The sequence below is a fragment of the Lagenorhynchus albirostris genome, chromosome 1, assembly GCF_949774975.1.
Source record: "Lagenorhynchus albirostris chromosome 1, mLagAlb1.1, whole genome shotgun sequence".
Classification (NCBI taxonomy): Eukaryota; Metazoa; Chordata; class Mammalia; order Artiodactyla; family Delphinidae; genus Lagenorhynchus; species Lagenorhynchus albirostris.
Window position 1 is genome coordinate 84,171,011 of NC_083095.1, and position 9,412 is coordinate 84,180,422.

Sequence of the window (9,412 nt, forward strand, 5' to 3'; positions counted from 1 at the left end):
CTAGAGCCCGTGCTCTGCAACAAGAGAAGCCACCACAATGAGAAGCCCATGCACCGCAAGGAAGAGTAGCCCCCACTCCCCGCAACTAGAGAAAGCCCACACGCAGCAACAAAGACCAAACTCAACCAATAAATAAATAAATTTATGTTAAAAAAAAGTGACAAGGCTGGGATCTGAATCCTGGCTCCTCTACTTATTAGCTGTGTGACTCTGGGTAAGCGATCGAACCCTTCTCTGCCTCAGTTTCTTCATCAGTAAAATGGGAATAATAGCTACCTGTTTCATAAGACTGGTTGAAGACTAGAAGAGAGTGTATAAAGGACTCTTGTATAAGTGTATAAACCCAGTTCTGAGCTCATGGAATCTCTCCGGGAATGTTATCTATCACCACAGAACACACTCTGACAGAGAGAAACAAATGAAAAACAAAATTGCTGACTTCCCCATATGCATTTCAGTAAAGAAGAAGCATTGCCCATATAACCAATCATGATTTTTGCAAATCCCCTTGTAAGATTTTTAAAAATTAGGATAATATTCCCAAATCAGGGGAAATGATTTGTCAGACCTCATGCCTGACTCCTGGTGTCACCTGACCAGCTATTTATTCTCTGACTCAGTCTTGCCTGGGTCATATACTCTTGGCTGGGGGTTCTTGAGTTTCAGAGGGGCTCTCCTCTGATGGGTGGAGGGGTGGCTGTCCAGGTCAGACGCAATGTAATCAGCATCACCTTTCAGGTCCACTGGTGCCTGAACAGTGCCAGGTGTCAGTGGCGCTGTGGTTGGTTAGCATGGCACTTGTGGCCCAGACTTTAGTTTGGGGGCCTCTCCAGGGGGTGTCTCTGCTGGGAAAAGCTGATCTTGGGCTCCTGTGCATTCATTGAGGTTGAAGGAAGACGGCCAAAGAGCCACCAGTGACTCTCTGCCTCTGCTCTTGGTTTCAGAAGACTGGGGAGGTCAGTGGCTATGGCTAGAAGCCTGTAGGAGATGGAGGCTTGGGGAATGTGATTAGCGATGCCACCGAAAATCTTTCCAAATGCAGACGAAGATGGCTGGGGTCATGGAGACTGCCCCGGTGTTGGGAGGGTGAAGTGGGAAAGCCATGGGGAGAGAGGCTGGCTCCTCCCCCAGACGTAGCAAAGAGAGGCATCCAGCCTGACTGAGGCCAGAGGGGGACACACTGCAGCTGGGTGGACAGAATACAGCCACGGGCACCACGTAGTAGGGGCTTCCAGTGTGAGACAGGGGTGCAAACAGGGCTTGCAGGACTGGATTCCAATACCAATACAGAAACAGGGCAGACTGCAGGCATGGCAGAATGGGGGCATGATGAAGTAGACTCATAACTGCTAATGCTCTGAGGGCATTTGCTGTGGGTCAGACACTGTTCTAAGTACTTTGCATGTTTTAAGAAGCTATAGAGCCAGGACTCCAACTCGGGGAGTCTGGCTAAAGCTTGTATTCTTTAACCACTACACTACATGACATGTGAAAAGAGCAAAGGTTTTAGACCTACAAAGGGTGAGACCTCTGTTAACCCTTTACGCTAAGTGCCATATTTATGTTTTTACATTTTATTTATTTATTTATTGGCTGCGTTGGGTCTTCGTTGCTGCACGCGGGCTTTCTCTAGTTGCGGTGAGTGGGGGCTACTCCTCATTGTGGTGCGTGGGCTTCTCATTGCAGCGGCTTCTCTTGTTGCGGAGCACCGGCTCTAGGCGCACGGGCTTCAGTAGTTGTGGCACGCGGGCTCAAGAGCGCGTGGCACACGGGCTTAGTTGTTCCTGGCATGTGGGATCGTCCCAGACCAGGGCTTTGAACCCGTGTCCCCTGCATTGGCAGGCCGATTCTTAATCACGGTGCCACCAGGGAAGCCCTAAGTGCCATATTTTAAAAAGCAAAGGTAGGAACCACTCCAAGCCTGTGTGATCTTGAGCAGTTACTTAGACTCTTCAGGTCTCAGTGTCCTTATTCATTTGTAAATTTAAGAATAATATTAACCTAAAAGGGCTGTTGAAGATTAAAGAAAGAAATGCGTGTTGAGTGCCTGCCCAGGCCTTCTGTAAGACCCCTGGCTTTGGAAGACATGGCCCATTCCAGATCTGGGTTTCCTCATGGTCCCAGGAGTCTGCGGGTCTGGGTTCAAGGAATCACAGTGGGTACACTCCTGGATTTCCAGTCCATAGCCCCCTGGGTTCCTCAAAGGAGGGATCCCCTTAACATACTCCTATTTTGATATCTGAGTGGACAAGTGTCTTGATAGCAGTGACCCCAAGGAAGCTGAGGTCCCAAGCGACCCACACCCAGATCATCACAGACGTTTTGCGTTTCTTGGAACCATCCTCCCCACTCCATTAATTTATTTATTCAGTTGCCATTTACCATTTACTATTCAGCTCATCAAACATTATTAGGCACCTACTATTTGCCAAGCATTACACCATGTCACCCAGAAGAGCCCACACACTCTGGACCACATTTCATTTCCCTTTTCATCTGCAGCCTGGGCCCGTGAATCTTGGAGCATGCTCAGTAAACAATAATAAAGGTATTATGAGAACTAGGCTATGAGAATGTAATGAGGATCTCCAAGTAAGGCCCAGGGAGGCAGACACTCCAAAGGCCTGGACCATGACACCCATCTGTGTCTCTGAGGCCAGAGTGCAAGGATCACAAACCTGAAGACCTTCAGGGGTCAGACACACATAAATGGTGGAAGAGGGCAAGGTGGAACCACGGCACACTGGAGCATGCCTGCCATGTAAAGATGGAATTTGCTACTTGGCACCAGCCTAACTGTTGCACGTGGAAACATGGGCCAAAGGTAGCCAGATCTTCTGATTTTTCAAGAGAAACTGTAAATCTGGATTTTTCTTTTAAATTTCCAAACATTTCAGCATTGACTCCTAATTTTAATCTTTTTTGAAAGCGCTGTGAGAAAAAAAGCTTGTCAAACAGAACTTGTCTGCCTGCTGAATTCTGCTCAGAGGTTGCCAAATTGGGACCCCTGAGTGGATCTGTTCAAGGGGAGAGGTAGAGGGCTATCCTGGAGCTAGGTTCTGAGGGACCTATAATGCCATCCTTCCTTGGATCCAAGGATATGCGAGACACACAGGAAACCATAAAGAGGAAGTTGAAGCCACAGTCCTGTCTTCCAGGGTTTATAGACTCATCACAGAGACCCAGGCAAAGCAGGAGATGGTCAGGAAGGCATAGCAGGAGGCAGTGTGGGACCCCTGGGAGTCCAGAACATCAGGGAGTGAGGTGGACCTAAGCTTTGGGAGACCTTCACCTGAGCTTCAGAAGACCTTCCCAGGAAGTCAGCCTTGAGTCTCTGAGGATGAGGATTCCGGAGACAGAGAGCCCAGGGAGCTCCAGGAACAAACAGGAATGGGTATGACCTGTGCTGGAGACCCCAAAGAAAAGCCCTGGAAAGTTTGCTTCCCGGTGTCTGGGAAAAGGCTAGAAAGTGCAGGGCGATCGTATGAGGCTTCACTGATACGTTCCCACCCTGTCCTACTCGACCTGGCAATACCAACAGTGGTCATGGTCCAAAGGGGCTGACAGTGGGGCATGGCTGTCCAGGCTCATAGAAATCAGGGCTGTGGGCTGGGTCCAGGGGATCCAACCCTGACCTGAGAGTCAGGCAAGCTGGGGTATAAGTCTCACCTGTGTGACTTGGGACAGGCATTAACCGTTCTAAGCCTCAGTTTCCTAACCTGTGAAATGGCAACAGTGATCATGCCTGCCTCCTGGGATTGGGATGAAGACAAAACCAGCTCTATATGGTTTTTAATCATCAATGTTCACTGCCTGAGAATTCCAGTCCCAAGTGGAGCAGAGAAAGAGCACCTGGAGGGCAAAGCTGGTCCCCCTGCTTGCCGACTTCTTTCTTGCCACTGCTCCAGGAAATGGCAGGACGGCTTAGAAGGGGCGAGGGAGGAGACGGAGGAATTGGACCCTCCCCATCCCTTCCCCGGGGAGAGAAAAGGTAGAACCCGTACTTGGCGGTGGGAGCCGCGCTGAGAGGGGACTCTTCCCCAAGGATAGACCCTTTTTGCCCAACCCACCTGGAAGGAAGGGCGGAGACCGGAGGTAAACTGTCCCTCCGAGAAGCCAGCGTTGGGTGGAAACCAAGGGGCAACAGGCCCCCTGAATGAGCTATACCCCTCTGCTCCCCCAACTCGCCTCCCCAGATCTCTGTCACGCCCAGATCTGACCAGGACCTTCCTTCCCCTTAAGAGCCTTCCGTGAGCGATACCTTGGGATGAAGCCCCATGGCAGGGCTTACAAACCCGGGTGGCTCCAGTCCCGCTCCAGCCTCAACTCCCGACTCACCGCCTACTTCACAGCTCTGCGCCTTTACTCAAGCGAAGACCCCTGCCCGGGGCGTCCTTAACTTTGCCCCTACCGATGGCAGGTCTGCGTGGAGAATGCCTGCGCCTTCATAAAGACTTTGCTCACTGCTTAGCCCTTTCTCGAACGTTCTCGCACCTCACCCCAGCTCCACACCAGAGGCAGACCTTGGCACCCCTCCTTTGGCTTCCTCAGCAGCCACTGCGTGTTCCTGTCAAGAAGTTATGTTTGTCAAGCTGTTTTCTGTCTACTTGTCCTTCTACCCCGAACACATCCCAGCCCCCGACTGGAAGCTTCTTGAGAGCAAAAAAAAAAAAAAACAAAACAAAAAACCCACAACAAAAAAACCCCAGTCTGGTTCCTCGTGGTAACCCAAGGGCTGGCCCTTTGGCCGGGGGCATTCTGACCCCTCCAGAATCCTTCCGAGGATGGACAGCTGGGCGGGGGCAAGGGCGAGTGGGCGGCTGGATGGAAGAACTAGAGAGGCGGATGGGGCCGCTTTTGCAGAACCGGAGCGGGTGGGGGTGGGTGAGGTGAGTCCTCGACCTTCTGCAGCCGGCTCCCGCCGAACCCAGCCCACCCGGCCCCGCTCCCGCTCCCGGGGCCGGTGCCCACTGGGCCAGGTGATCTCGAACCTTCTCCCTCTCACACCCCAACAACAAACAACCCTCGCGCTCTCCCTCCGGAGAAAGGAGGTGGAGCCTGACCTCAGCCGGAGGCTGCAGCAGCTGCGGGAGGTGCGGGGGGAGGGCTCGTAGCTCCGGTCCTTGGGGGAGCCTCTCCTCCAGGGAGTGGCACGGGTGGGGGCCTTGGCGGGTTCCCAAGCGCCCGGGAAGCCCTCCGGCGGCAGCCTCGACCCTCCACGGGCGAAGGGAGGAGGGGCAGAAGGGGTGGCTTCATTGGAAGCCTGCTTCCGACTCTCCTTCTCGGTCTGGAGTGCCCTCGTAACCACCTCCCCCCTTCACACCCACCCTCCTCGAACCCTGCGGCCGCAAGGGCCGGGTAGGACTGAGGTGCCGCGTTAGCAGGAGGGCGAGGATGCAGCTCCGCCGGGCTCCCGGGAGCCGAGGTGTGCCCATCCCCCACCCTCTTGGCTGGGAGGGGGGTTGGAGGGCCCACGAGGGTGAGACGAACTCCGGGGACTCAACGACAAGGACAGGAAAGAGCCTGAAATGGGGTTTAGTCTGCAGTTGTTGGGGCCTCGGTGGAGGCAACTTGGGTAAGGGGCAGAGAGGGCACCCCAAGGGGAAGGCCTGAGGCCCTAAGAAGGGTGGGAGTTGGGAGTTGTGAGAAGGAAGGAGAACACAGAAACAGCTTTTTCGGGGGTCGGGGGGAGGCAGGCAGCCTGCAAAGACTTCCCCTGGCCAGCAATCTGGAGGCTAGCACTGGACAGATGGGGGTTTTGGACACCGCGCCATGGACATGTGTTCCCCAAGGTCTGAGTACACGTAGCCCCCCTTGTTCCCTCTTATGCAGAGACTGGGCCCACACAGGCTCCTGCCTCAACTTGACCTCCCCCTCATCCTGTGGCAGTGGGTGCCATCAGAGGAAAGAGAGGTCCTGTTCCGTGCTGGGCGCTCAACAGCTGGCTCCTTGGCGGCAGGAGGGGGCTTTGCCCCTCCAGCTCAGAGTCACAGGGAGAGCACTTCTGCTTCCCCCATCCCTAGGGAAAGGGGCCCCAGCAGGTAAAGACCAAACAGACGGCTGCACTTGGATTTGCCTGGGGGCAAATAATTTCTGGAGATCCCTTTAAGCAGGGGGTTTCGATCCCTTTAAGAGGGAGTGGGTCAGATAAAAGGACTATAAAAGTCCAGCTTTCTTTATTCCCCAACACCCCCCTTCCTGCGACGGGGGAGGGGGGCAAGTGCTGCGGCCGCATTTAATTGGTGTCCTGGTATCCCTGCCCCAAGGCACCGTGACCTCCAGTTTGTCCAGTGGGGATGAGGGACCAGGTAGCTCAGTCAGTGATCTTGACACCTAGAGTTCACGCACTCTTGGGGGGGGGGCAAGAGAACAGCTGCCCCACTCCCAGGAAGGACAGGACCAGGGCGTGGAATGGAGGAAGGGGAAAGTGGTTACCGCCACCACCGCAAGGACTGCGCTTCCCCGCTGTGGTGCCCTGCCCTGTGCCAGGTGGCTGGACCCGAGGGCAGGCGGTCTGCAGGGACTGCGGCGGGCAGTGGGGGAGGTGCCTGGCGGCTGGACTGGAGATGACGGAGCAGCCAGTCTGTCCCGGCTGTCAGTCTGGTCGTACGTGGTGGGGGAGGGGTGTGCAGCGTGTTTTCTCTCAGCCGCATCTCTCTCTCTCTCTCTCTGCTCTCCCGTTCTGAGGCAGTTAACCCTTCCTGATGGGTCTGGTGGCGACTGGGTAGAGAGAGTCCCCTGCCTGGAGGCAGAGAAGGGGTGGCTCTGGAGACCTGATGAATCCATTCCTCTCTCCAGATGAAGCAGCAGATCCTTTTCAGTGGGGGACCTCTGGGCTACTGGGTGTGCCAGGGCGAGGAAAGGTGAGGGCCCCAGGCGTTGGCACAGCTGCCTTGGTGGAGTGGGGTGGGGGCAGCATTCATTCAGGAAAGGTTTAGAGGAAGAGGTGGAGCCCTTCCACACCTGGAATCGGCTCTGGACTGGAAAGGAAGGAAGCCCAGGTGAAGAGGTCCCTGGAAGTGGGGTGAAGAAGAGAGACCAAAAGGTCCCTTGGGGAACAGGCAGGGTGTGCAGCCTCTGGTCTCTTTGTTGGCTCATTGACCGGCACTAACAAAATGGATGGGGAACAGAGGTAGATCAGTGGGCTGGAATAGGAGGAACATCAAGTGCCTTCAGCCAGCCTCTTCTCCAAACCATAGTGAGAGCTTCTTGGGGCAAAGGAGACAGCCACCCACATGGGGGATGCTCTGAGAGTAGAATTCCTCCAGCTGCTGGGCAGGCTGGAATGAGCTCTCATGACCACTCTGCCTCCTCGCCAATCAATGTTCCCTTTTTTTCCTCCCACCAGGGCCCCAAATAAAGACAACTCTTTCCCCACTCCCCCAGCCTAGGGCCATTGGATCTTCACTCCTGGATGTTGGGGAGAAGTCCAGTCCTCCAACCTCACCCTGCAACCACTTCCTAGGCCGAGCACGGGCTTCCTGCCCTTTGGGTCTCCTTTTCCTGTGACTAGGTACATTTCTTTTTTGACCCTCTTGGCCTCAATCCCTGCCCATTAGTGGGCATGAAGCCAAGGTCACCATAGGCTGGGCTGCTGACAGGGGCCCCTTCCCCTCTTCTGCCTTGGCTCTAGTCTGCCAGACGGCATGGCTCAGCACCAGCAGCCACCTCTGCTGTTACCCTCTACCACCAGTCTCTTGATGAGGGGTGGGGGACATCAGCTCACGGGACAGACAGGTGGAGGGGGTATTTTGTGAGGTGGGGGTAGGGCTGGCCTGATGGTGGTGGGGTACTGCTAGGAATCTTTGTCCTGGGAGGCTCAGGGAGGGGAGAAATCCTTTAGTGTTCTTTTATAGGTTTGGGGATTTTGCTTTCCCTAAGAGTGGGAGGTGGGAGAAGTAGGGGCAGTTGTCTTAGGAGACCCTGGCCCTTTGAGAAGTTGCTGTGCCACAGTCTTAGTGTTCAGCTTCCATTCACACCCTCCTGGGTGACCCTCTCCTTTAAACATGTCCCCCAACACAGCTAAGACTGTCTGGGCCCCACTGACAGCTCCAGAGGCAGATGGCAAAACGTCTTTTAGGGTTCTATTTCCCAGCCATAGGGGCTCACAGCCCTGATTTTCTTAAAGTGCTGAGTCTCAAGGTCTAGGAAAGGCTAGGCATTATGTGTGGTGCAGGAGGAGTCCCTCAGCCACACTCCAAGGCTGGGTTTCTCCTCCTGCCTAGGCAGCCCCAGCACTGGGGGTGCTTCTCTCTGCCAGAGGTGTTCCTCCACTCAGCCCCTCCCTGGGCTGCTCTCAGGCTCTGGTGACTTGACACTACCCTTTTTGCCGCTCCTCCTTTTACTTCCCAAAGCTCCCCTCCCCCGCCTGAATTGGGAATGAGGCTTTGTTCTAGGCTGGACTCAGCATTTCTCAAGAACCTACTATGTGCGCATCCAGTGCACGTTGAAGTGAAGCCCTTTGCCGGCTCTGGCGATACAAGGTGCCGAAGACACAGCCCCTTCCCGCACCTCACAGGGACCTCCCACACCTCCGGGTGACCTCAGCCTGCTGTGCCCACCCACCCCGCTGACCCCGCGAGCGTGCTCGGGCTTGGAAAGGCACGTCTGTGGGTGTGAGACGGAGCCACAGCATTCGGTGACTAGGGGGAAGCCAGGTAAGTGTCCACACTTGGTCCCATCCTGGCTTGGGGACGCGAGAGAGGGAGTCCAGCCTGGGCTGTCAGGCTGCCCACCCCCTCCTCCCTCCCCCGGAGAGCTCTGATGTTCCCCGCGGTGGTGGAAGAGGGTGTGTGGGTGTCAAGGACTCACAGACCAGGCTCTGCTGTCGGCTGGAAATGGATGAGGGTTCCACACTCTGCTTCTGAGAAGGGTGAATTAGGAGCTGGAGTGGGGGGCGGTAGGTGAAGGGGAGAAAGAGGAAAAAGAGATGCGGGTGAGGGGTTACCGAGCCAGGACCGACCTTGCTTGAAAGGAAAGGAGACGTGGCAAGCAGGGAAGTCGGAAAGATGAGGCAAGGGCGGGAGGGGCTTCTCAGCAGTCGGGGCCCTTTCGTTGGAGTCTGGGGCCCTTTCTGCAGGAAAGGGGGGTTGTCCTCGCTTGATTTTCGGCTGGTCTTCCCGAAGCCTTGCCCTGGGGGCAGCAGCCGCTGGCGAGCGTGGGGGTGTTCCTTGGCTCGCAGTTCTCTGCACTGGGTGCTGGAGAGAAGGGGGACGAGGGATGTAGAGAGGTGACGGCCAGGGCGGGGGTGAGATTAGATTTCTCGGGGGGGGGCGCGGGTAGCAGCTAGGGGATTGGGGCTCCAGGGTCGGGTCACCATGGGATACGGGCTCATGTTCTGGAGACGAGGAGAAAATCCAAGAAGCCGGCAAAGAAAACCGCCCCCTCCACCACCCTTGGCATCGTACCCCTC